Raw genomic sequence first — 26,242 nt, 5'->3', positions numbered from 1 at the left:
TCTTTGAAACACAACCAAAGAAAAAAATTACTGCATTGAATTTCAGCTCTTGCGAAAGGTTTCAAAAGCATTCACCTAAAATGACATTATGCTGTCATGTAAAATAGACTTTCAATAGCCTCAGTGCCAGTACATATCCCACAGTAAAGCAACTTCTAGCAGACTCAAAAGTACAGCTTCTGGGAGAAAATATTAAGATAAGGTGGTCTCACACCACCTGCTTACAACAACCCATTCACTATAAAAGCAAGAGTACTGGCCTTTTCCCATGCAGGTAGCTCTGCTGCTCTCATATGACAAACAAGTTCTGCCACATCACTCTTCCCAGCAATGCGGCTTCTTTCCTTAAGGTCTGCCAAAAGTTTGACCAGCTAAGAGTGGTTAGCGAGGGTGACAGGAGAGCTTTGCAGCTAAAGAAAAGTACACCTAACCATATCTGAAGAGGAACTCAAGATCATGGATGAACTAGCAACAAAAGAAACTTTGCAACAAGAACTTTTCCATCTGCTGCTTCAAGAGCATAGGGTCATATTTCATTCCAAGTCTTTGGAGGGAGAGCACATCCCTAAGAAGAGGGCAGGAATGTAGTGTTTGAAGCTAATCAAGGAAGTGGTAGAAGGGAGTGATTCATGAGTGAGGACAGACAAACATCAACCACCCTATGTTCAAAGTACAGGCAGAACACAAAGATAGTATATCAGTAGGTTTGCGTGCCCCTGTCCCATTCAAAGAGCTAATAAAAGTGAAAGAGCTGTGCACCAGCTACGTAGAGTTTCTCTTACCAATGTCCATGCATTTAATTCATGTACTACATGCTTTATCAGAACAGATGATGAGGTAAACATTGGTACTGCGCAAGAATCAGCATTAACCTTCCACGTTTCTAGAGCAGACTACCACATTGCCACACTTAGCTGTCAAAAATTGTGCAAAAACAAATGTTCCATGCTTTAGCAAGACGTCCGAAGTCTTATATGTGCCTTCACTGCAGCTTATTATCAAAAGGTTTGAGCCTTTTGAAAGTCATAACCTTTAGGGAAGGCAGTAAGCATGCATTATATCCATATTACTGGCAAATATAGACAAAGAATTAGTTCTGCGGGATTCCAAATCCAGATGCAATAACAAAAAAACCAAGTTCCATTCTCGAGCACATCCCCTTATTTTGCTCACCTTTCTAGAAGACTCAAGATAACACAGTGCTACTCTTAGCTACCTGTCCTTCCCTTGGGAAGGGGCTGAATAAATTGGTGCAAAATAAAGCTCTGGCAGGGAATTGTGGAGCTATATATTTATCTCGTTCTGCCACTATTCCGTTCTCAATGCACCGAGGACTAAAAGAAAAGGAAAATTACCAGAAGAACAGCTATCAAGACCTGAAACAACAGCAAGAAAGAAATGAACTATCAAATTGTGAACATGCAAACAAGCTATTCATCTCCTTAAGCACCTGCATGCACATGGGGGCAGGATTACCCACTCGCACCAAGCCACAGCCCCAGAGCCATACAAACCACACAGCTTGCAGCACAAAACTCAGGCATCAGTGATATATGTACCCCAAGAGATTGATACCACGTTACATGCTCTGTTTGAGCAGTTCGGAAACAGCAGAATAAGTCACAAATTACAAGAGATACAGCTTTAAGTTACCTGCACCATTGATCATTGGTTCCTACATGACAGTTTTTGAAGCCAGTGTAGAGAGACCAAAGGGGAACTGAGCATCACTTTGAAAGCTAAGAACTCAATCCTCTGTCACACGCTACCAAAAGCTCACAGATCCCCTGGAGCTTTCTCCTCCATTTTGCTCAGTATTCTCAAAACTCAACATCACTCCCCCCACCACCATTCTCATTAGTTAACCAGCCAGTTCAACCAGTGAGCCAGCTTCTGTTCAGTTTTCTTTCACCACTCAAAGATTCAGCTTTCACCACTCAGTAAGATTAATTTACCAATCCCAAAACCATTCCTACCATCACAGCTTCAAAACTAACATTGCAGCAATTACACCTATTTCTTTTAATGTTGCAATGTTAAACAGTGGGCTAAAACAAACACACACAGCAGCTTGACAAACTGAAGACAATCATTACATTTAAAAAAGGTTTCTCATGCCTCTCAACCTACTCCACTAACAAAAATACCATTTCCTGAAGTTCACTCTAACCCAAGATCGCTATTATTGTTTCCATTCCAGATAATTCAAAGTAATGTTAGAAATATGCATGGTGCTCAGCATGGATAACCGAAACAACCATTTATTATTTACTCATTCAGTTTCTTTTAGTACGCCTTGAATGGAAGCATATATACTAACTTTACTAGATAAGCCATTACAACACAGATACTCCTACTGAAGAAAATATAAATATACTGAGGAGTTGCACAACAGTGTGAAACACACCCTTGTGCTATTTTGGTTAATAAAGATGTTTTTGAAAACTCCAGTTCTTTCCCCTTTAAAGCCTTCCACCTACAAAAGAACAATGCTTCAGACAGGCAGCAGTCTCCATACAATAGCTGTTCTCTACTATACCAGGGCATTTGTTTCCTAGGAAACAAGAAAAAAAAGACAAAAAAGTATCCAGTGTGTTAAATATGCAAATAAATTAGGTCACACCAGTCATATTTCACTCAATGGAGCGAAAAATCCACAACTCATTATATTTTGGAGTACAGGATCTGTTTTTTTCAGTAACCGCTCAAAACTAAATGATCTTTATTTTTCCACAGGCACCTCTGAAGTACAGTGCTTTTTAGGAACAAATGCAACATCAGCAAGGAAGGGCTTTACTTAACAGCATGAAAATACACGTTGTTTTAATGCCAAAAAAATATTCTTAATGCAAGTCTATTCTAACTAGCCAGCTATCTGCATAGCCTACCAAATTCCGAGCAAAGCATTGCCAACAGCAAGTCACACCAAACCAAAGCCTATTATTCCAGTCCAAAACCTTACCAAATTCTAGGCAAGTTTCCACTATGCTTGTCTATAGCCCATAAGAGAGCTCCAGTCTTAGGAGTAATTGGCTTCTTAACACACAGACCAGTCCAAGCCTCACTGCAGTAGGAAGTAGAGGAAACAGAACAGAGAAAAATACCCTTTTGAACAATACTTTTCAATGTCCTGAAGGTAATATATCAGCAGCTGTTTCCCAAGCTCCCATGAAAAAATGGAGAGGGTCCAGGGAAGGGTGAGCAGGTCAGTCTCAAAAAAAAAAACAACAAAAAACCCACAACAAAAAAAAACCCACACAAAAGCAAATGAAAACACCCCAACAAAACCCACAAAAAAACCAACACCAAAAACCCAAGTGTACTAATGAGCAACTGTTGGAATGACTTTTCAAGAATATGCTTGGCCAGAAGGAGAAGCACAGTTATTTATATTCTTACAGCACCTGCAGTAGTACCCACAGGAAACATAGGCTAGTACACTCAACCCAAACCAAGCATCACAAAACTCAAATCTCATGATCAGCCTGTTTGAAAGCATGACAATCACCTAGCGCAATATTAAATGAACAAAGCGCTTTATGTTGTGAAAGGGCCATGCCAGCAAGCTTAAAAACTGTCAGCTGAATCATACCAATATCAGTTCACAGAATAATGAATTCTATGCTGTAGCTACGCACTCCCTCTCTGACACTGAGCTACCGCTAAAAGAGTCTTTTCACCTCATATTAGACAGGGAGCTGTAACAAAAGTGCAGTGGTCATAACTGAGGGTGGAAAGAATATTGCCTGACAGAAAAAAGTCCACCAATGCTATTTATATTGCTTCTACAGTCTTCGCAAATCACAGTATGACAGTGGGCAATTACAGTCTACCAAGTACTTCAGGTACTCTTCCTGTTTGCTGATTTTCTAGCCTGCAGAAGAGACTAGCATGAATATCAAAGGTGCCCCCACGAACTCTTGACATCCGTTTTGTTAGTTATGGTATTAAATAGGAAGAGGATGCAGATATGCTGCTGAGTCCTCTTCCTCACCTTTAAAGGATAACATAAACATAAAGGTATGCCAAAAGTTCAGGGAAATGTTATTTATTTAATCAGGCAGGGAAGGACAGGGAGGAGCTTTACACAAAAGCAGATCTTCTGAACCCACAAGAAAGTCAAGCAACAGAAGTTCACAAAAATGCATTCAAGGATGATACAATTTCAGAACCAAAAAAAACCAAGTGTGCACCATCAGCTCACAGAAACAGTACAACTCCTGCAATTAAATTTATGAGTCCTCAGCAATGTTTTGGGTAACTCACCACACCCAGATTCTGTCTACCAAAATATTCCTGGGCTGATCAGAATTAAGCAGAAAATTAGATTCCTCCACATCACCACAAACAGCAAATCAGTGTGCAGGATTCTTCTCATTCTCTCCATGGAAAAAGTTGACTGTTAAGGTGGGGGAGAAGGAAATCAACATGCTATAACAACCACAACTCTCCAGAAGAGCAGCTAACAAAGACAGAACAACTTATTCAATCCAAGCACTAAATGGGCAAGTTCACATCACATACCTGCTATAGTTTGTACCAGTTGGGGCGGGCTTACTATGAAAGAGCTACCAAGGGCTACAGAAGTACCCTGCCACTGCTCCTCAGCAAGGATGCTGCATGGACACTTGCTTTCCCACTCATCCTGCTGTATGTGACATGGAAACACAGGATGTCAGCTTACAGAACTATTCATCAGGCACCTGCTAACAGCACTAAATTTAGTAAAGAACACACACACATACATTTTTCATGATGTCTACGTTTCTTTGTTTTCATGTAGTAGTCTACTTGCGCAATGTTGTCCTCTTGCCCCACCACCAAGGCGGTTTTCCATTGCCTAATCAGCACAATAGAAGAAGCAGCATGAGCAAGGCCCTGTCCTACTACTTCCCTCCCTCCTAAACTATGAAGTCAATTGCATAAATCAAACCCTTTTAATGTAACACAACTGTGGATAAAAAGGTTCTAAGCTTAGGCATGTTTTGGTTTTAGGTTTTCACAGAAAATTAAATATGACAAAATGGGATAGCCTATGTATTCATTCAGGAGAGTTATTTGAATTATCCCTGTTCATTGCTTCCACATTTGGATAATTAGACAAAGAAACACAGTAACAGCTTGATCCTGAAAACCATTCGGATCCCTGTAGTGAATCCTCCCACTCCCCCTGTGAGCAAGGAGTCACCAGTCCCATTACAGTCCTCCTCACCTAACCTAACAGCAGGATAATTCTATTCTGACTGGTGGTTATTGAATATAAATTTCCATTACCATAAGTGAAATCTGCTGTAAGAGTAATTAATTCATTAAAAGTTAAAGGAACTGCAAAAGAACTTTTTGGTGGGGGTGAGCTTTATTTTTTTTTAATTAGTAAGACAGTTCATCCAAGGGAGGAGAGGGGACGAAAAGATTTTTCCCACTGGTCTTGGAAGAATGTTCACCTGAGCGTAAAGTTTAAAGAAGAATCTTTTGATCCTGTCTGTCTGCCATTATAAGCACATGTGAAAACTGCTATTAAAGATATAGGGATGTTAACCCTGCTCCTGTTGCAACTTACTACTGCATGCATCTGCATTAGGAATCACTAAAGATATTGCAGATACCCAATATACAGGGAGGAAAAATATGAGCCCCAAGAAGCAGCTACCCCAATTAGCAGGCAATCTGGCAAGGCCACTGTTTCATTAAGCAGCAAGGAAGCAGTTAAAGCACTCAGCAGTTGATTCCAGAGGTATTTCATTCAAAGACATTAAAATAAATCTGATTATGAAGGTAGTAATGGCATTTTGTTCATGTTAAGTCCAATTGGTAGACAGAACAGCAATTCCATGGTTGGTCCCATGACTATTTCCAAACATTACTATACACTTACACAATTTCCATAATTACTATGATACTTTTAAGGAAAAGTTTTAAAACAGGGCAAGTTTTCAAAGAGCACTTACATGAATTAGAAACCCCTGATTAACATTCAATATGGACTTCAGTATGCTGTATTAGCAATGAGAAATTATCAGCCTCCATCAGTCTGAAGCCACTTTTGATGATGGCCACAGTTTACCCTACTTTTGAAAGTTTTATCAAATTCTCTTCCCTCTAAACTAAGACTTTGCAAATTAGGATCCTTTTCCCACCATACATAAAGGCAGTGTCACTGATTTCAAGTAAGACTCTAAGTGCTTGAAGTCTATCCTTGTCCAGCTAAGGTCTAAATAACTCTTTACAAAAAAATAATTTGATGTCCACACTTAGCTTCATTAAAGAAAGAGCTCTGGAAAAATGTTGTCAAGACTGTTCCCTCCAGAATCCACTTAGAAGATGCAGCTTTTATCAAAGGTCCCAGTCAGAACTTAAAGCCTCACAATTACATGCCAGAAGAGGACTGGAGGAGGGGGGGCGAAATGGGGCAGGGAGAGGAAAGCCCACTCAACTTGAAAAGACTTCAGTTTTGAAGAAAAGAAAATGAAACAGCTGAAAAAGCCTTCATGGCCTAACATGCCCTCCTGAAAATGAAAAGAGGATGTGAAATTCACATACAGAGGTATCAATATATTTACACTCAAATTATGGTTTTTAAACTATTTTCTGAGAGGCAATCTGATTAAATCAGAATGACGGTTGCATTGCTGTGGAGGCTTGTACTTGAAGCCAAAACATATCTACATTAAAGAGAAGCTATTGAGTCATTACACAAATCATGGAGAACCTCCATATCCATAATCGAGAGCAGAGCAGTGGATCAGATGAGCAGAGGATCAGACTAACCCTACATTGAGGACTAGCTGATAAGTACATAAATGGAAATAAAAGGGAACAGTTTCTCATGTCTTACATAATTTTCAGGGACTAAAGATGAACCATTTACTGAAATGCTTTTCCTTAGGCCTATCTTTCAATTCTGACAACACCCTGAAGAGAAATACATCATGACCGGAGTTACAACACAAGGGAATGCAAGTTTAACACGGGTTTTTCCATTCCATGGGGAAAAAAGAAAGGAAAAAAAAGGACTATTCAAGGAGGGTTTAAAAACCAACAACAACAAACAGTCAAACAAAATATTAGTCAGTTTATTTATTTTTTTTTCCACAAAGATGTTGGAATTCTGGCTCTGGCTGAAACAGATAAGATAGGTAAGAGGACTAGGAAAAAAAGTGAGTAGTTCCCCTTACAGAAGAACATTCAACACCATTGGCATGAGCCAAATGCTGGTGCCCAATATAAGCCAAACTAGCCTGCGGGGCTTAGAGCAGGAAAAAGCAGAGAAGAGGTGGGCAAAGTTACTTTAACAAAAAGATTGCTAATAATCATCCTCATCATGACCACATATCACCTACAAGGAAGTGACCTTACATATAAGTGCACTGATCCAAAGAACATCTGCTGTGTCAGAGATACACAGGGTAAAACCAAAACAAATCCCACAAAAAACCACATACACAGTTGGGTCAGGAAATCTACATAGCCAGTTTTGTGGCATTCAACCACCAAGTAGCTCCCTCTCCGCCCTCTGGGAGTTACAGACCCCCTAATATGAACATTGTAAGACATCACGTTTCAAGAAAACAAAAACCCCAATGGAGAAAACATTCCACTCACGACTGTGCCCTCAGTCACACACACAATGGCAACACAATGCTTCTGCTGTTTCTAACACTGCCTGCCTTCATGGGGTGACAAGAACAGGAATTAGCCCTGTATCTTCAGCGGCCACAAAAAGCACAAAAATAGTCCCTCTTCTCCAGGCAGTATAGAAAGGAAAAGATTTGAGCTTCTGATGAAACCCACATTGCTAATAGTTTTTTCCCCCCACAAACTGCTCCAGTCACTCAAGTACATAAAACATTTGGAGTGACTGGATTGCTGCTCCTATTCAGCCCAGCGGTAAAAGACTGTGACTGATACAAATGCAGAGGAAATTCTTGAGAAAAAGAAGAAAGTCAAGGGAAGATGATGTAGGAAGGTCTGATCTGCCATTGCAGTGTCAGCCAAGAGTGGCCACAGGAGACCTTTGTATTTTAATTTATGCTCTCTCAGTCTGTCTGAGGAGCAGCAGCTGCTGCAGCAAGAGCAGAGAACGCATGGCTGTCAGCGGAGCAGACAGGAGGGCAGTCCTTATGCCTGCTACCCTGTGGAGAGAAGAAAGATAGGAAAAGATTTCCCCAGCAGGGACCCCTCGCTGCAAAAACAGATTCTGGCTGGCAAAAGCAAAAGCGGTCCTCTTCAACATGCCTCAGCAGTATTGGTATGGAGCAGAAGTGGAAAAAAAGAACCAGAAAACAAAAAATTATAAATATACATACACAAATGTACCTTTATACATAAAAAATAAACATCCTAACATACACCACTTACATTGGATTTTATTAATGCTAGCAGGAACCACATTTTTAGAAATTACACCTTTGAGATTTTACCTAGTCTAAAGCATTAAATCCAGTTTGCAAGATGGGTTTGTTTCTCATTCAGCAGAAGCTCAGGATACAATGCAAAATATCATTACACAGCAAGCACCAAGGGGAAAGGCGGGGGGTGGGAGGGACGGACACGACACGGACGACCATAGAGGGAACAACTCTTTGCTGCTGCCAAGAAAACATGAATTAATCCAATTACTTCACACATATATACATATATATAAAAAAACAAAACAAAACTAAAACCCCCCAAAACTTAAGTAAACCAAAACTATCAACCAAACAAAATAATGTCTTTAAATACTAAGCCTTAAAGCATTTTGTTCCATTGTCCAAGTTTTCACTGAAGTATTTCTAAAATAGATCCTCATCCAGCAAATAAAACACATTTCAGGATGAACAGTTACTGAACTGTTTTCTCAGGCTTTTTTTTTTTTTTTCTTTTTTAAGATTTCCTATAGCAACAGGAATTTAGACTAAAAAGTTGTTTACCTGGAAATCCAGTTCCCAACAGGATCAGATCATGGACCTGGGCCCTGGGAACAAGGACTTACAAAGGCATTCAGAAACACTTGTTTATTATTTCTTTGTAAAAGAAAAAGACTTAGACCTCTGAAAGCTTCTTTATTTTTTTTCCTAAGCCTAGTAACCTAGCTTAAGTCTGCCTCTGCACAGTCAGCTAGCTTCAAAGGATCTGATATTTTTTGGCCGACATCATTATGTTGCTATCTTGCTTATCTCTTGTCTTCGCTTTGTCAGCCAGTATATAGTAGCAGTCATCCATGCCACTTATGTTCTTCCTCCCTTCCCATGACTATTATGCAAGTAAGCAAGAAAAGTTTCACATTTTATTTATCAGATGTCAAATGCTGTGGTATAACATAAGATGACTTCTATAAATTTATCTTGATTAAAGAATTTGCTTGGGCTACAATACAACCTTAGGGATTACGGGATATCATGCTTATACAGTACTGACAACTCCACTGTACTGTCTGGCCAATTACTTACGTTATGCCCTCAAGATCATACTCTTAGCACAACGTGTGTCTTCCTTTCGGGAGGCAAGTGGGAGAGGATGAAAAATGACAGAACTGCGGGCAACTGCAATCCTACATAAAAACTGCCAACTGCATACCTTGCTGCTAAACATGGCCTGGGCTCAAAATGGTTAATTCATTATAATTGGAGGAGCTGTTTAAAGATCCAACTAGGTCACCATCTGGAAACTTATAGCTCCCTCTTCCTGGCAGCAAGCTTTTTTGTCTGTGACATCCAGCTGTAGTTGCCTTGGACTAGTACACTTAATTGACTTCACACGCCTCCAACATTTGTAATTCAACCACCTAAACTACTGAAAATGAAGGTATCTATAATTTGTTTCTTAATGGTATAGTGTGGAAAAGTCGAGGCACAGTATGGCAGGGAGCAGAGAAAAGGCATTTCAAACTACATTCTTGAGATGCAGGATTTTCATCATGGTTTCACAAAAGCTAGGCAAATGAACATGAAAGTTAATTGGCTCCAAGCTGCAGAATGCTTTATAACCAGTCTGTTGGAACTCCACTTCTCCCAAAAGTAAGCCAAAACTAATACAGAAAAGGTACAACTAACAACCAAACATCACATACTTCAGAAAGTTAGAGATTCGAGGACCAATAAGACAAATTGAAAAGGAAAACTACATCTAGGGATACTAAGTACAAAGATCCTAATTCTGGCTCTGAAGGGTTGAGGATTCAGACCATATTCCCTAAGAATTATCACTATCTATCTGCCTTGTTCTTACACTTTTCATCAACTGTCTACCATTGGCCACTGTTCTAAGGATATTTACAGACCTTTTGTCTGGTCCAGTATGATCACTGGTATGTTCTTTGTTGCATTTCTAAACAGGTTCTTTGAGGACTGCCTTGACAGTGCTGCCTTATTTTAGTTCCTTTCTATATCAGGAAATGCTTCCACCCATACGGAATGTTAGATGTCAGGGAGAGAAGAAGGGGGCTCAAATAGAACACCTCACAGTGCATCACCCCTAAAAGCTTCAAAACAAATTTCTGTCCAGCCCTGTGGAAGTTTTTAGTCTTGCATTGTTTCCAATCCAAGAACATTTCTTATTTTCAATGCAAAGTGCCCCTTATTAAAGGGAAAACATTGATTTATTACTGTAACTATATCTGAATTTTAATGAATGTTTAGATTCTTCTATATATCGTTATTAAACATAATTTCTTGAAAATTTCAGACCCACCTTTAATAAAGCTTACAAAATTACTTCCAATACTCACTTTGAAATTTTAGAGTATTACTCCTTTTGCTCAGTTTCTTTATCAACAATTATAGTTTGCTATGAACATTTCACAAACAATTTCATAACCTCTCCCTATTCTCATTCTGAACACTGAGAACTCAATTTGAAATTTCGTAACAGTTTAGAGACCACGAAGTCCAAACTGCTGACATTATCTCAGGTTAAGTCAGAAAGAAGAATTTTCATTAGACACTTAACATATTCACCCCAAAGCTCGAGGGAGAAAGAAAAGAGCACGCCTTTACCACGCTTCAGTAAAGTACAGTAGAAATACCATTCCAGGCAAATTCACACTGGGTCATACCAGATATCTTTATCTGTATTAATAGTTTAGTTTCCATAACTTCTGTAATAACTGTAGCTCGGCTGAGAGTTGAGGTTGTTCAGCCTGGAGAAGAGAAGGCTCCAGGAAGACCTTACAGCAGCCTTCCAATATCTGAAGGGGGTCTACAAGAAGGCTGAAAAGGAACTTTTTACAAGGGCATGTAGTGATAGAACAAGGGGTAATGGCTTCAAACTGGAAGAGGGAAGATTTAGAACAGATATTAGGAAAAAGTTTTCCACTATGAGGGTGGTAAGGCACTGGAATAAATTGCTCAGAGAAGTTGTGGAGGCCCCATCCCTGGAGGTGTTCAAGGCCAGGTTGGACGAGACTTTTGAGAAACCTGGTCTAGTGGAAGGTGTCCCTGCTCATGGCAGCAGGGTTGGAACTACGCGATCTTTAAGGTCCCTTCCAACCTAAACCATTCTATGATTTCAACATACCTTTCACTACTTTGGCTTTATTAACTCAGCCTAGCATCAGTCAAAGGTATTAGACCTTGAAAACAACAGGGCAATGACAACACATCCACAGATGTAAGAGCTAATTAAGATGAAATATTTCCAAGGGACAATACATTTTTCAGTCTACAGTGGTTGGGTTTTTTTCAGATTTAGTCTGTCCGTAGAAATTACTAATTATGCCATGTATTAATTGCAGGGTTGGTGTTTGACATTGACGTCACTCACAAAGAAAACCACACAGCTTTAACTCAAGGCAGTTAAACCAGTTAGGTGTTTCAGTAGCAAAATGGTCTACTGAGTTCCCTCAGTAACATGCTCACCTGAGTGGAGGTGTTTTCCTCCCATGTCACTCTTCACCAGCCCCTCGGTTTATGAAGCCATGTCTTATACTGCACACTGGCACACAAACTGGTCTAAGCTGTTTTTTCTGGCAAAGACATCATCTTGCCCTCTTAAATAAAATCATCAAACCTCCAAACTACCTTTGAATTGCATGGTATCCCAGATGGAAGTTAAAAAATATTCAAAGAGATGCCTTTTATCACATCTTTCACACCATACAGAACACAGTCCATTAATATTAAAAAAAAAAAGAGTTCTAGGTATTTAAAAGTTGTCAACATGCACAAAGTTAACATAAATTGAGACTACACAATGTTCAAAGAAACATTTTTTCAATTCCTTACCATTAAAACTTATCTTCAACTGGTTTAATAGAGTTGTAGTTGCATTGATATATTGTTTCATCACACACTACAGAAAAAAAAAAACCAACCAAACAACAGGATTCTTTCCCTTAGGGAACTCCCTTACGCTGAATCTAGTCAAAAGGCAAGGCTCAGCACATCTCCTCCAAAACCTTGAACCAATTTTTGGTTCTGTAGGTTAATGTTGCATTGGAAGGTACATGACGATCTAGCAGGTTAAGGTTTCAGGAATAGCTCAAAGAAGTTCTTCATCTCCCTTAGTGGTATGATGAGTCTAGAAGTAGAGAACATTAATCTGGCTTTTTTTTAAGCCATCAATAAGAATCAGTTTTATATTTCTTTAAAGCCTTCCTTAAAAGCAAAAAGAAAGGTGTTTTTTTGCTATTTAGTTTTAATAGTATTGAAATCATTGGTATTAGCACAGACAACTATCTACTCGTATCTGCATTACCACAAACTGCTGGAACGATCTAACAGTAGAAAATAAATGCAATACTCATCAAGTTCTGCATTTAGACAGTGTTTTTACCTTTGCTCTATCAATCACCAAAGCATAAACAAAACTAGTCCAAAATGTTCAGTTTCCATTCATCTACAAACTGATTTTCAGTCTTGATTTATATACATAGCTTCTTTTATGCTTTGTTTACAGAAATTCTTTTATCTGCCACACTAGCTTACTCAATAAGACACCATTAGCAGTAATGGAACGTATTTCATGCAGAAGCCATTATGTTTAGCCTAAGATGTTGTAAAGTTCAGAAGCCATTAATAAAATGTGGTTATTTCTTATGTGGCGAGTGGTAGACCACATAAGTAGTGGTACTTAACAGATGAGCATTAGTAGCTCCATTGGACACAGCCTTATCATTAAGTTGCTGCTATTACATATGTGCCTGGCAAAAGCAGGGCTCAGTACTCGATATGGTACTATGCATTGCTACTTACAAAAAACCAATGGTGGTGACCAGCTTGCTGCCCAGATTGGTGACAAGGCACATAGCCCACAGAAACCACTGTTAAGTGGTATTTCAGCACATGTAAAGCTATTTCATACAAGCACACCTCTATTCTACAACTAGACAGAACACTCAAAATTGTCTGCTGTGGATGAACTTGGTGTGCTTCAACAGCTAAATTCTCAGTGCTACAAGTATCAGAGTAACATATATCTCCTATTATTGATGGGAAGTTTTCATTTAGAGGCTCAAAACGGTCACACAGGATGCTTACTCTGAGACACAAACCAGCAGAAACACTGCCTGATAGGCTCCACTGTTCTCTGCCAGAGTTTTTTGGTTAGACTAGTGTGTCACCCTTTTTGTCACCTCTTAGCTACTTAGGCAACCGAAGTAATTGCTCTAGCTCTTTTGAAAGTCTTTTCAATGTTTTGTTTGGGGGACTTCTTTGGGCTTACCCACCCACCCCCTTTTTTTTTTTAAAAAAAAGATGACATTGCATGAAAACCAATTATACAACCGCCACCAAGTGATTCCCATTGAAGTCAACAGGCATTGCTCTTATGCAGAGGCCTGTAACAAGGGCCCAAGCATTTACAGTGCTGAAAGCCTTTGTGCTCTATACCCTAAGTGGATGAAGGCAAGCTATGCGGGGGGCTCATTCAAAATTAATACTACATCAGGAAGTAGATAAGGGAGAGGGAAGGCACTTAATAATTGATCCACAGTTTGTTTTCTGTGAATTCTAAAATGTCTTTATGTACATGTTTGTTTTGGTTTGCCTTTGTGTTTGGTTTTTTTTCAAGCTAGAGAGTCTTTAAACTAGAGTAAAGTTCTGTTACCAAAACAGAGTGAAATAATGACAAGAAAGCTCCCAAAGTGGCACTTTGGTAACAGTAACTGCAGAAAAATATCTACCGAGAACGCAACATGGAGATGGAATAGAAAACAAGGCAGGTTTTATTCAGACAAAATATGAGTACCTTCTCGCTTTTAGATTACCTTCTCAAAGTTAATTACCTTCTGCTTTATGAACAAGTGGTGGATTCCACAGTCCTGCTCTTTCTGTGAAAAGTTACAGGTTTCTCTTCTTTCTTCCATTTATACAGAAGTCTAATCCCACCCCACAACGCAGACAAAATCCATCCTTCCAACTTTTAATTGCCTTCCAACTCCTCAAGCTAGGAGTCTAACCTTGCTCACAGGAACAATTTTGACAACACAGCTACACCTAAATTGTTCTACCTTGTTCTGTAAGAGCCCTCTGCACTCATTTCAAGGACAGTTTACAATGGCAAATTGGAATAATGTCGCCTTTTAGAGTAAACAAGAATCTGACCTTAGTAGACCAAGGAGATTTTAACAAATAAGAGTACTCACTGAAGTTCTAGTAGGTCTCCAAATATACAAAAAAGGAGTCCCACCAATTCTCAGTTTAAAATACTTCGGACTTTACAGTATGCTTCTAGTTAGTATAGCAGCAGCCACCACCAGCAACCTCTTTAAATTTCAGTCCTGTACTCCAGCCTCAAGTAGCATCACTAAGACCCTGCATCAGAACAACAAGCCTCCCATGTGGTTCAAACAGGAGACAGAGCACATCCCTCAAGTCTTTTCTGACCATGCCAGTCTCTAGCATAGTCCCATCCATTCCACCTCACCTGATTCTACACAGCTCAGACCTGCAGCAATTTATTATGTAGCTAAAATGTGAAATTCTTTACATCAAACCCAGAGTTGCGTGTACAGTTTTGATATCCATCAGCCTTGTAGCTTGACACATCAACTAAAGGATTATCTCTGCAGGTGTCATTTGGGAGGCCTTGCACCAACACTGAGACCTGCTGTTTCAAAAGGAGATGCTTGCACCTTACACTGAAAAAAGGCACATGTTTATGAAAAAAAACATTGTTCATCAAATGGAACAAGTGCCTTATAAAATGGCACAAAATAGCCAGTGCTAGGGTGGTTTTTTTTTCACTTCTCCTTCCCACTTCACTGTGGACTGGTGGCTGGACTCTAGTAACACAGCCAACAAACTGCTCCTGTAGAAAGACCTCTCAGAGCACAGCAGTGACCACACAGGGGCTCCTGTAGGCTAAGAGCCCAGAACCCAGCTAAGCTTTCAGTTCCAGATGACAGAAGTAAGAACAGGCACAGACACATAGCGAGACACAAAAAGGGCTACCTTAGAGAATGGAACAGGGAGAACAGCCTCTGTAAGCTGGAGTACAGCACAAACTGAAAGGAGGTCAAAATTATCAAGAATTAGATGTTTACAGGAGGGACAGTAATTTATCCAGGCAGTAATCAGCTGCTATTGACAAGAAAACCACAAGTGACAGTGGAGTATATCATCGCTGCCATTTATTAGGCATGACATTTGAAATATATGAAATACTGGATGATAGTGAGTTCACTGGAAATCCTACCCACACACAAAGTTGTGGGATGGGAAAAGTTGAAACCAAAAGCTACTGCTGCCCACAGCTGTCCTCTTGCCTCTGTCAGAGGCAAGCAGCTCTGCAGAACAGCTGATACGGTCATGAATCTATGGGGCATAGAAGAGTACCTCCAACAGAACACAAAAACGGCCAGATGGGAGCCACAACTCATTCACCTGCTACAGTGGCAAAAACCCTTCAGTATCAGTTGCATCAAGATTAGTATTGGTTTTCTTTAATATGCAAAACTATTACAAAGAGCTACTTCTTCTCCCACAGATATGAGAGTGGTTTAGCAAAAATGAAGGAGAGCAGAGGCCAGCAAGGATGTAAACCAGGTAAAAATGTAATTGGCTTGTGTTCTTGAGTCAAACACATTAGTTACTTGCATCCCGCAGAACACAACACTGATTCACATGCCACTACAAACCTTTAGGCTACCCAGGCAGCGGTTTTGCCCATCTTCAAAATAACAGTACATCTTGTAAGAGGAAGGAGATAGCTTATATGTAAAAGAAATCAACATTTTAAAAATCACACTGTGTAGCTAAAGGGAGAACACTACTGGTAACCATGCCAGAGCTCCCAGCAGCAGCAGAACAGTAGAATACAGACAGAGGAAGATCAGTGCAAAAAGGCCTTCTTTGCATGTAACAGGAGTTAAATGGGTTTCCAGTCCCTTCAAGTCCTCCTTTTTGGCACATAAGTCAATGAACTTGTGCTCTAGCAAGTCAGGAATTTTTTTTTTTTTTTTAAATACCGCATTATTCTATATACATATATATAACTACGTATGCATGTGTATATATAATATATAAATTTATTCCCAACATTAAATACATACTAATGTTTTGTTTGCAACAAATCCGTCAAAAAGGATACTACTTGGGAATGTATAATAATGACAAACTCTCTTCAGAGAGCTCATTTGCCACCCCGTCCAGTAGGCCGCTCCAATGAAGTATCTTATTACAGGGAGTGGCATGGTGTTTGGAACAACATTTATAGGAAGGAAAAGAAACCAGAGAGGTAGATGAGGGACTTGTCCACTTAAACTTAAATTCAAATTAAGCTTACATTACAATAAACATGGTAGACTATCACTGCTCTTTCTTTCTCCAACATCACTGAGCAATTAGGAGAAAACAGGTAACAACCATAAATCTTGCTAAAACAGAGAAGATCAAAGTGCACTGGAGAAGCATACCAAGCAGCACCTACGTCTACATAATGGTCCTCACCGAACTGAGCTAATTATTACCACAGCATCATATCTGATGCTTCTGTGTACTCCACAGTCCAAAACCACTTTACCTAGAGTTGAAACAGGTAGTGCTGGTACAATCACTTTAAGTTGATCTATACAGGGAAAGGAGGAGAAGGTCTTACCATCATCCCACACTTCATTCTTGCAACCAAACTGCAAGTCAATAGAAACTGACACAGATAAGAGTTCTCAGTCAGATCTAGTAACTACTATCAGTCCACTGTAACTGTACTAACATATTTGGGCCTGTAGCTTTGTGCCAGCCTCAGCCATTTGCAGCCCCTTGCTCTCGTGTTGACACCAGAATTTGCAAGGCAGCACACCAAAACCAGACATGAAACCACTGCCGTAACCAAGGCAGGAAGTGGCCCTGCTACAGAAACAGGTCCTCCCAGTCATTTGGAGAGGAAAAAAAATTTGAGTTAAGCTATTAGGAAAGCAGCAAGGCTTTACATCCCCCTGGATGCCAACAGAAAGAGAAAAATACAAGAGGATGTTCATGATATCAAGCAATATTAATTAAAAACTAGACCTTATTTTTTAACTGCAATCATACATATTTTATATTTATATATACATATTTTTATAGGCTTCACATAAGTCATATGGCTGAATTTTCATCTAGAAATGAATTACATAAAATTAGAAGCCCTGTTTTCCAAAGAGTTAAAAGTTTTTACTCTTTGAGTTAAGCTATTAGGAAAGCAGCAAGGCTTTACATCCCCCTGGATGCCAACAGAAAGAGAAAAATACAAGAGGATGTTCATGATATCAAGCAATATTAATTAAAAACTAGACCTTATTTTTTAACTGCAATCATACACATTTTATATTTATATATACATATTTTTATAGGCTTCACATAAGTCATATGGCTGAATTTTCATCTAGAAATGAATTACATAAAATTAGAAGCCCTGTTTTCCAAAGAGTTAAAAGTTTTTACTCTTTTTTAAATTATTTTAATTATATATTTAATTTTTTAATTATTGACTGAATTACTGACTGAATTCACACTTATTCCTTTAGACACACCAATGTAAACTGGGAGTCAGGAAGACAACTTCTACAAAATTCTATCTTTTATCCACATGGATAACTTCTGTTTTTATATTTCAGTAGCAAAAATTAAAATAAAAAAATCCAAAACGCTTGCTTTGTGCATAGTAGAACACCTCTGTATACTCTCAGCTGACAGTGGCCCAGGATACTTGCTGACCCTCTTCCTCATTAGCTGGTAGGACCCAATGTTTTGAATTGTCACCTTTTCCAAATTCTGTTCTCCAGTCTGAAACACTAACCACATGGCATTGCAAAAACAAATTTGAGAGAGAGTTCTTCCACAAGGTGAGACGATTAACTGAAGCATGGCATGAAGAAACAAAACCTTTGCTATACATTACCTCTGAACTTTTTTCCCCAGTGTCTCTGCTTTTACATAAAAACCATTTACAGCACATAGAGGGAACCCCCTTCAAGCTCTTTTTAGTCACAGCTGGTTGGAAAACAGAATGCAGCAGAGGAGATGCAATTCAGTGAGAGGAAAGCACAGAGAACCTAGCTTCAGAAAGGTAAATATGCACCCTGTGCATGGGTACATAAAGCAAAAGTGTCTGACAGGGAGAACCTGTGATGCAAGCTCTGACAAAATCATAGATAACAGGTGGATCTGCTAGGGGTGACACCCCACACACAGTGCTGCTGCATCTTTGCTTGGGGCACCAGAGCTCAGTTGAGAGAGTCTGCCCTCTTGACACAGATAAAGTCCTGACATAAAATAATGTTCAGCATTATGGAAGATTTGCCCCTATATCAAAGTAAATTAAGCTGGACTCTCATTAAATGTAAGCTGCTAACACTGGGGAACACCCAGTAGGCTGAATTATTACAAGCATCCTTGCAGTCTCGTTTATATTGTGCTCATTACCCTATAACAGTAGCTTGCTGGAGCTATGACAGTAGACACACTCAGGTTTTAACTCAGTAACACTATATTCAGGAAAATGTAACAGAAGTCTCTATAAACCCAAAATATTTCATATCTCTAAAGGCATCTGGTCTCCTTTTAATTCTTTATTTGAATACCATACTACAAGTAAGCACCAAACACTGGTAGGAAATAATTTTACTTGCCTATTGAGGAGAAAGAGAACATATTTGGGCAAAAGTTCCTACAATCCTTTGATTTTTCCATAAGAAGCTTTGCTGTTGAGAAAAACAGGTGGTAACAGGTACAGAATAGATACATATTATGAAAATAGTTTGTATATTTGCCTCATTGCAAAAAGGAAAAAAATATCTTCCATTACCACACACCAAGAACTTTGCTTGAAATGATTTTCAATATTATTTGATGTAATGGAGCCTTCACTGGGAGCAAAGGGATTTTCAAGGCCTGGAAGAGGCATATTGATTTTTCCCAGTTCTGTGGGAAATTGACAGTTCATTCATAAGATCCTCTGTGTGTGCTGAAATACTTATTCTAAATGCTATCCAGAGGAAAGCAACTGGAAAGTTAAAACATTAGCTGAAGAATCTGATGTGGAGACTGATGCATATTAAAATAAATAAATACTGCTACTGTCATTTGCCCCATTTATTTTACACAGCTAAAGTAGTAGGATCTGACTGGTTGTAGCATCTCCGCAAGTCAGGCCATCTGGAGGTTATACAAGACCACACTGAGTCAGAGTTTGATACCAAATCAAGCACCCCTGACTGCAAGCCCAGCATGTTAGTGACATTTTTGAATGCCAGTGTAATGGGAAGGCTGGACTGCTCTAGATCGTTGTGTATGTTACAGAAGCAGCTACACAGAGCACTGCGCCTACAGTGACATCCACCCATATCAACCCTTATACCTATACAAGGTTCTGCTGAAATCAGTGGAAGTCTACGTCCACAGTGGTCCCCAAGAGAAGATATTTTCTGACAGAAGCAGCAGCACAATCACAAAAAATGGGAAGTTTTCCAAACTCACACGATAGTACAATGGAAAAGAAACAAATTTGGCTTCAAACCAGTGAAGAATAATCTACGTTTTCCTGGGTTTTGCACTGTAAAACTGTACCAGAATGCACCTTGGTACAATTGATGCCAGAAGGCACCAATTCAGCACCTTGGTAAAAATGGATGGGGTTTTTTGTTTTGTTTTAATTTTTTCTTTTTTGCATTGCAGCAATATTTCCTAATTTTAATGGAGAAAAAAAGATGGAAACTCATACAGGAGTAAAGTCACTATGAAGTGCTAGCTAATGAAAAAGTCAGATATTTAGAAGAGTTAAAAAAAATTACGATACTGGAAGGCACTTTAATAGTTAATGCTGACAGTGACTTCTGGGTCACGACTAACAGAGCTGGGTTACTTCATGAGCTATTCAGCTCCTTGCTCCCGCCTACATCAATAAAACAATTACAGTCCTGTTGACAGCCTACTAGCCATGCATTTGAGAAACGTGCTGTGTATTTTGGACAAAGCAAAGTATGAAGGCTGATTCTATCCTACAGCACTACAGTTTAAGACTGGACTTCCCTAACCAGCAGAATTAGGTCAGGAGATTTCTTTGGGTCAAAAATATTCTCTCTTGCCTCCAGTTTTAATTGGAAGCAAAACATTATAAATGCTTACAGCAAATCTTCACAGGTTACTGCCCTTGGTTAATGGAGTATAAACTGTTGAAGTGCCTAGACTGAGCATTTAACAACCCATCAACTTCTTGCTCCAAATTTATAACTTGTAGTAGCCCTGTTACCAAAACCAGTTTATAATGCATTTTCAACAAAAAGTCTATTTGTAGTAATGAGGCTCAAAAGAACAGGACGTATTGTTTCACTAAGTGTAAGCCCAAGTTTCTTATCCTCTACTAATCATTAACTATTGTGTCTTACAGAGTTTAAGGAATAAAGAATAAATTAAAGCTTGCTAAGAAGTACTTCAGGATTATTGTAATCTATGGAACTAGGTCTTAGAAAGTGTTCTTTAAGAACGGATTACATACATACTTTCAAACTCCTGTCCACTGGAAAGGACAGAGAACCTCCTTACACTTTTCATCTTTTCACGCCCGCCCACCCCCACCCCCCCAAACAAAAAACCAAAAAAACCCACCACCCAAACTTGTCCCCCACGTTTTCCATTTGAAAATTACCCTACATCTACTTGCACTACTTTTTTTTTTTTTCCCAAAAAAAACATGTTTACTGGGTTCTCATTTGGAAAAAAAAAAAAAGTCTTTCTTCCCCAGTGTAGGCCATGCTTGCTTTTCCTGTGTGCCTATTATATCATACACTGCAGTTGAATATGTACATACATAATAAATACAGTGAAGAGTTTCTCATGAAAAGACTGTCCTACGGAATGAAGGTAACATGCCTACCTTCAAATTCAATGTTACAAATCACGGATCTGTTGCCTTTATTAAGAAAACATTATCAACATGCAACAAGGCAGGTGGGACTAGGACCAAAGACAACTTGTTCCTGCACATACAAATATTGATTAAATGTTTCACTTGCAGAAGTATTCTGTTGGGCCTCCCTGAACTCTGGGTGCCATTCACGTGCATCAGCTTTTCTCCAATTGGGACACTCCAGATTCAAAATTAACTCTGCATACTTTGAGACAGATGTGCCACCAGGTAAAAATGACTGACAATTCAATCAAGGTAAGAGACTGGTAAATATATTTCCCAAATTCATCTTTAACACAGAAGAAAAGTATGTAAGCTGCATTTGATAGTCCCAATAATATTCACTTGAAGTATGCTGACATCAAACCTGAGAAGTCACACAATCACAATTAGATTTTTCTAGTTCTAGTGCCCTTATGTTTCTTCGTTTTTTTATAAACTAGAAACATCAAACTTTAAAACAATAACATAATTTTAAACACCTAGTTTCAGCAAAACAAATACTTAGGAGAAAGGAAACAGCTTCATCTGTATTCCTCATCTATTTCTTTTTGTATAACCAATGATACAGGCTGCCACCAAGTTACGAGGGCGAGGAAAATTTTTATTCCAAGAATGACCTCTACCAATCTGAAGTAAGTGCCCTGGAGCCAGCTAAATTACAGTAATTTTATACGCATTTAAAAGACTGGGGCTACATCTGCTGAAACAGACACTGAGGAATTCAGGAATCCCAAGCGCACAACAATGCATCTATTTCATCAATATGTACATCACTGCCTTTCACTGTTATAAAACAGTTGTGTATTTTCCCAAGACAAGCATTGTTCTGTTTCTGTCAAGACTACTTGTGAAATGTTCTTGAAGTCATCTGTGCTACTAAGAAATTTAATAAATAAATAAATAAATAAATCATTTGATCGGGGTGTGTGTGTGTGTGTGTGAACAGAATGCTTCCACTTCCATTGCAAGGGCATCTTTCCAACGCAATTTTTTAAAGATCAAATGCTACAGAATGCATTTGAAAATTGCATGGAAAAAGCTTCAGATTGATTTTTTTTTTTTTTTAACCACTGTGGCAAGTGAAAATTACATAACCAAAACCGCCTTTGTGGATGTCTGAAAACCAGCTGACATCAGAAAATGATCTTCTGCCCCTTTGAAAACAAATTATCAACAATGTACAAAATTTAATAAACAGTCTATTTGTTGTCCCTTAAAGGTCAGTGCACTTCTCCAACACGTTTTCCATAACACACTTACATATCCTTATTCAGTTTTCTTTCTGATGTCTTCCTGTAATTCAGAGGACTATTTAGGCTCCCATATGGTTGCCATCAAAACCAGCAGATGCTGAGCAAATTAAAACACAAATTATGACTTGTAATATGCTGATGTATCATAAGCGCAGCCTATCTCACAACTTACAGTGAATTATCGGGTAATGCAAAGATTTCTGATGGGTCAATGCTCTCTATACATCTGTCTGATTAGTCTAGGGTCAGTGGAATAAAGCATGGATTGAAATTCCGTTAAACAACAGTATATATCTACAGTTTCCATCAAGTGTAATAAAGCATAGAGAGCAATTTAAAATGGTTCTTGGAACTAAAAGTCAGCTTAAAACTGTCTTGTAAAAGTAAAAGGTGAAAGAAGAGGAAATGGTTCTTGCCTTTTGGGAAGCAGGGTGGCCTACTTTTACTTTTTGCATTGTACCTTTCACATCATCTAAGGGGGAAGGGGAGGAGGAGCCATTGTTTGTTTGCTTGCTTTAACTACAGAACAATGTTCTGTTAGCTTATATTATGGCTGCAGCTTTCATCTAAATCACATTACATTATGGTTTACCTAGACAAAGACATAATGGCTCATTAAAAAAGCACTGTCTATTCCACCAGCCTAAAAAGGTAGTGAACAATGTGGTGCTTTCACAAGCTAGTCGAGTTAATGCACAGGTGTGCCCTAATGAACAATCAGCAGAAGAATGGCAGCTGAGCAACAGAAAAGGAAGCATAATATTGAGTTCTATTTTTTTTTATTTAGATGTATTTGTGCATATTTGGTCTAATTTCCCAAAGCTTACTTTGGTGACTGCCAAACAAGCTTTCTTTTTCCACAAGACCATAGTAATTTCATAAAATAAGTTTTTCTAAACAAACACTTCCAGCATATTTACCAACTTTAATACTGAATTTCCAAAAATTTAAGCTTGCAAATATACCTTGAACATTAATTATGCATAGACTTAACAGATAATATTGTCTTCTACAAAAGCATGAAACACATAGACAAGACCACATTACCTGGGGTGGGGCAAGACTAAGAGCTATCTCCTAAAGAGCATACTGTCACCTTTAGTTACAACTACATATACAGTATCAGAATGCAACTTTCCCATACTCATTATTCTAATAAATCAGTTGATTTTTTTAAGGAAAAAAATAACAAACCAGCACAAAACCAAAAAATTAACAAAAACGTCTGATAATTTGTTTTGCCCATATTCTTTGGCATATAAAACGTCTGATTTTTTGTAATATCTTCAGTTTAAGTAACAGGTACAATCATTCCCCACATAATTTCAGCAGATCTGTAAGATTCCTCTGTTCAAGGCACTGACAATTTTCTTGTCAAAACCATTACTCTTCCAACTCAGTTCTTTATTTTTAGTTCATTGGCTTACAATGCAGAATGGAGAGTATTTTCCCATTTGTTTACATTAAATTTTGAAAAGGTTGTGTTAAAACCACTACATAATATTGCTCAGGTAGAAATTTTAACAAAGGTGTTCTACATATCTCCATGTTTGCAAGATCCCTGGAGAGTGTCATGGGGTTAATACGATAACATCTTCATCATTTCAATCTATTTACAATGACTACATTAGTGGCTATTTTTGATTATTACTTTTTGCGAACAGCCAACCAAACTTGCAATTTTCATTTACAGCTTTTCTGGCCTAGTTTCATGACAGACTATTGAAGGGTTTGCTATTAATTCAGTAAAAACAACATTAAAATGTATTCTACAAGAGTAACCACCTATGTTTTCACCCCAAATGAGAGACATGGTAATAAATGCAGGCTTCCTCATAAAGAGATTACAATATCCTGAAGAAACAACTAAACTCTTATGAAGTGCTTTGTCTCTGTGGATTTCAAGAAGTTTAGCCAAGGACACAAATGAGACCATTAGCATTTTGCAAAAAGGGAAATCTGTAAGCAAGGGCCACACATCAAACAAATGGCAGAGTGGGCAATCTACTCAGGTCTTCAAATTAACATTCCAGCAGTATAAAGCCACATGGCCTAGTGAGACATCCTTTAACCCATTCAGTTACAACAGAGGAACATCTGCCGTCATGCAAAACTACACTGCATCTGCCTCAACTACACAGGAATAGGAAAACCACTCGCCACAAAATACCTAAGATACCGCTTTCCCACTTGCACGATCTGCACGTTAACGTTCAGAGAATAAGATGAAGGAAATTACAGGGTATATAGTTTCTTACAGACTGACAGTGCCTGAAGAAGCAAGATAACACATTTATGTAAATTTCACCACAATCTCCCTCTTTTAGTCCAAGGACACAGCACACAAGTGTTCCCCACACTACTCTGTTCACTGCTAAAAAACATCTGTGTTCACAGCAACATACACCCAAGCGAATCAAAATGAAAAAACAGATAAATGAAAAGAAACATGGCAAACTCAACCACTAAAAACTGAGCAAATAGTACAATGAAAACAGCTACTGTAGGGTCAGAATACTACAAAGCTTGCAACCACTCATCTCCACAGGTTGGTCTTTGGCCAAGTAAACATTCACATAAAACTGCAGTCAACTTCACTCTAGCAGCAGACTTTCTTGATTAAGGAAAGGTATTTCACTATAAAAGCATCATTAATCAAAACTCCCATGCTTCCAAAACATTCTCTTCAGGCATTTTTACTTTCCAGGAACACAAGTTAGCTATGAATACCTGCTAGCCATGTAACCACTCTCCTCTACTCTCCTGAAGGTGATAATCACAAGCTTAGTATTGGTTAGAAGGTTTCTCTCCTCTGTTCTTCCCCACCTTCATCCATAAAATTTCCAGGTGTATTTTTCTCCCAGTTCACCCTTCTAGTCCAAAGAAGCCACCATAGCAGACATGTACTCAACTTGCCTTCAAAGCCCTTCAAAAACACATTCACCCTACCTGGGTTTGTGCATGTTTCTCATTGCTAAACGGAATATCTCATGAAAAGAGCAGGATTGTACATTGTCCTGGTTTCAGCGGCCAAACCATGACATACATGTAAGAGCCTTCATACAACTTTAACAGTGATAAAACCTCATCATTTATATGTGTGCGAGTGTGCTCACACACACCCCGTGGTTACAAAATTTGGCATACACATCCAAAACCAGCTGCTTCTCTTTCAAACCCAACACATTGAGAAGATGCTAGAAATACTACTATATGCAGGTTACATTTCACTATACAGTTCTGCCTACTCTATAGCCAGTGGTGCAACAAGATACTGTGCAGTCGGGAGACCAGGCAGCACAGCCAGGAATCCCTGCAAATGCCCAACCAATCCTCCCATGGGCTTGCACTTTAGGGATGGGTGGGAACACCGTTTCCTCCCTTCTCCATCCTATTATTGCTCCTACTACTACATGGTAATAGCTAATCATAACAAACCCGCGCCGTACACAACCTCATCATTGTGTAATCATTGCCTTGAACAGCGCTGTTCAGAGAACTTGAGCTATGGTTTTTCATTATTATTTTTATTTTACAGGGATATCAGCATGAACACATGCAGATCAATTCCTTCTCCAGGCCTGGGTGTCTAGCTGCTCCCTCCCCCACCACAAAACAGAGAAGGGGAAGGAAGGAGGGAGGAGGTAAAAAGGGAAAGGAAAAAAGAAGGAAAAAAAAAAAGG

The 26,242-nt window shown here is 38.9% G+C and overlaps 1 protein-coding gene across 1 annotated transcript in view; it reads right to left on the bottom strand.

Annotated features, from left to right (window-relative positions):
• Positions 1–26,242, bottom strand: part of TSPAN5 (tetraspanin 5) — a 78,283-nt gene that overhangs the window by 51,617 nt on the left and 424 nt on the right. The gene's annotated exons all lie outside the window — the stretch shown is intronic.

Source organism: Charadrius vociferus, unplaced genomic scaffold (assembly GCF_000708025.1).
Source record: "Charadrius vociferus isolate BGI_N301 unplaced genomic scaffold, ASM70802v2 scaffold410, whole genome shotgun sequence".
In the NCBI taxonomy this organism is placed as follows: domain Eukaryota; kingdom Metazoa; phylum Chordata; class Aves; order Charadriiformes; family Charadriidae; genus Charadrius; species Charadrius vociferus.
Note: the sequence above shows the minus strand (reverse complement) of the source record. Positions and strands in the feature narration are given on the sequence as shown.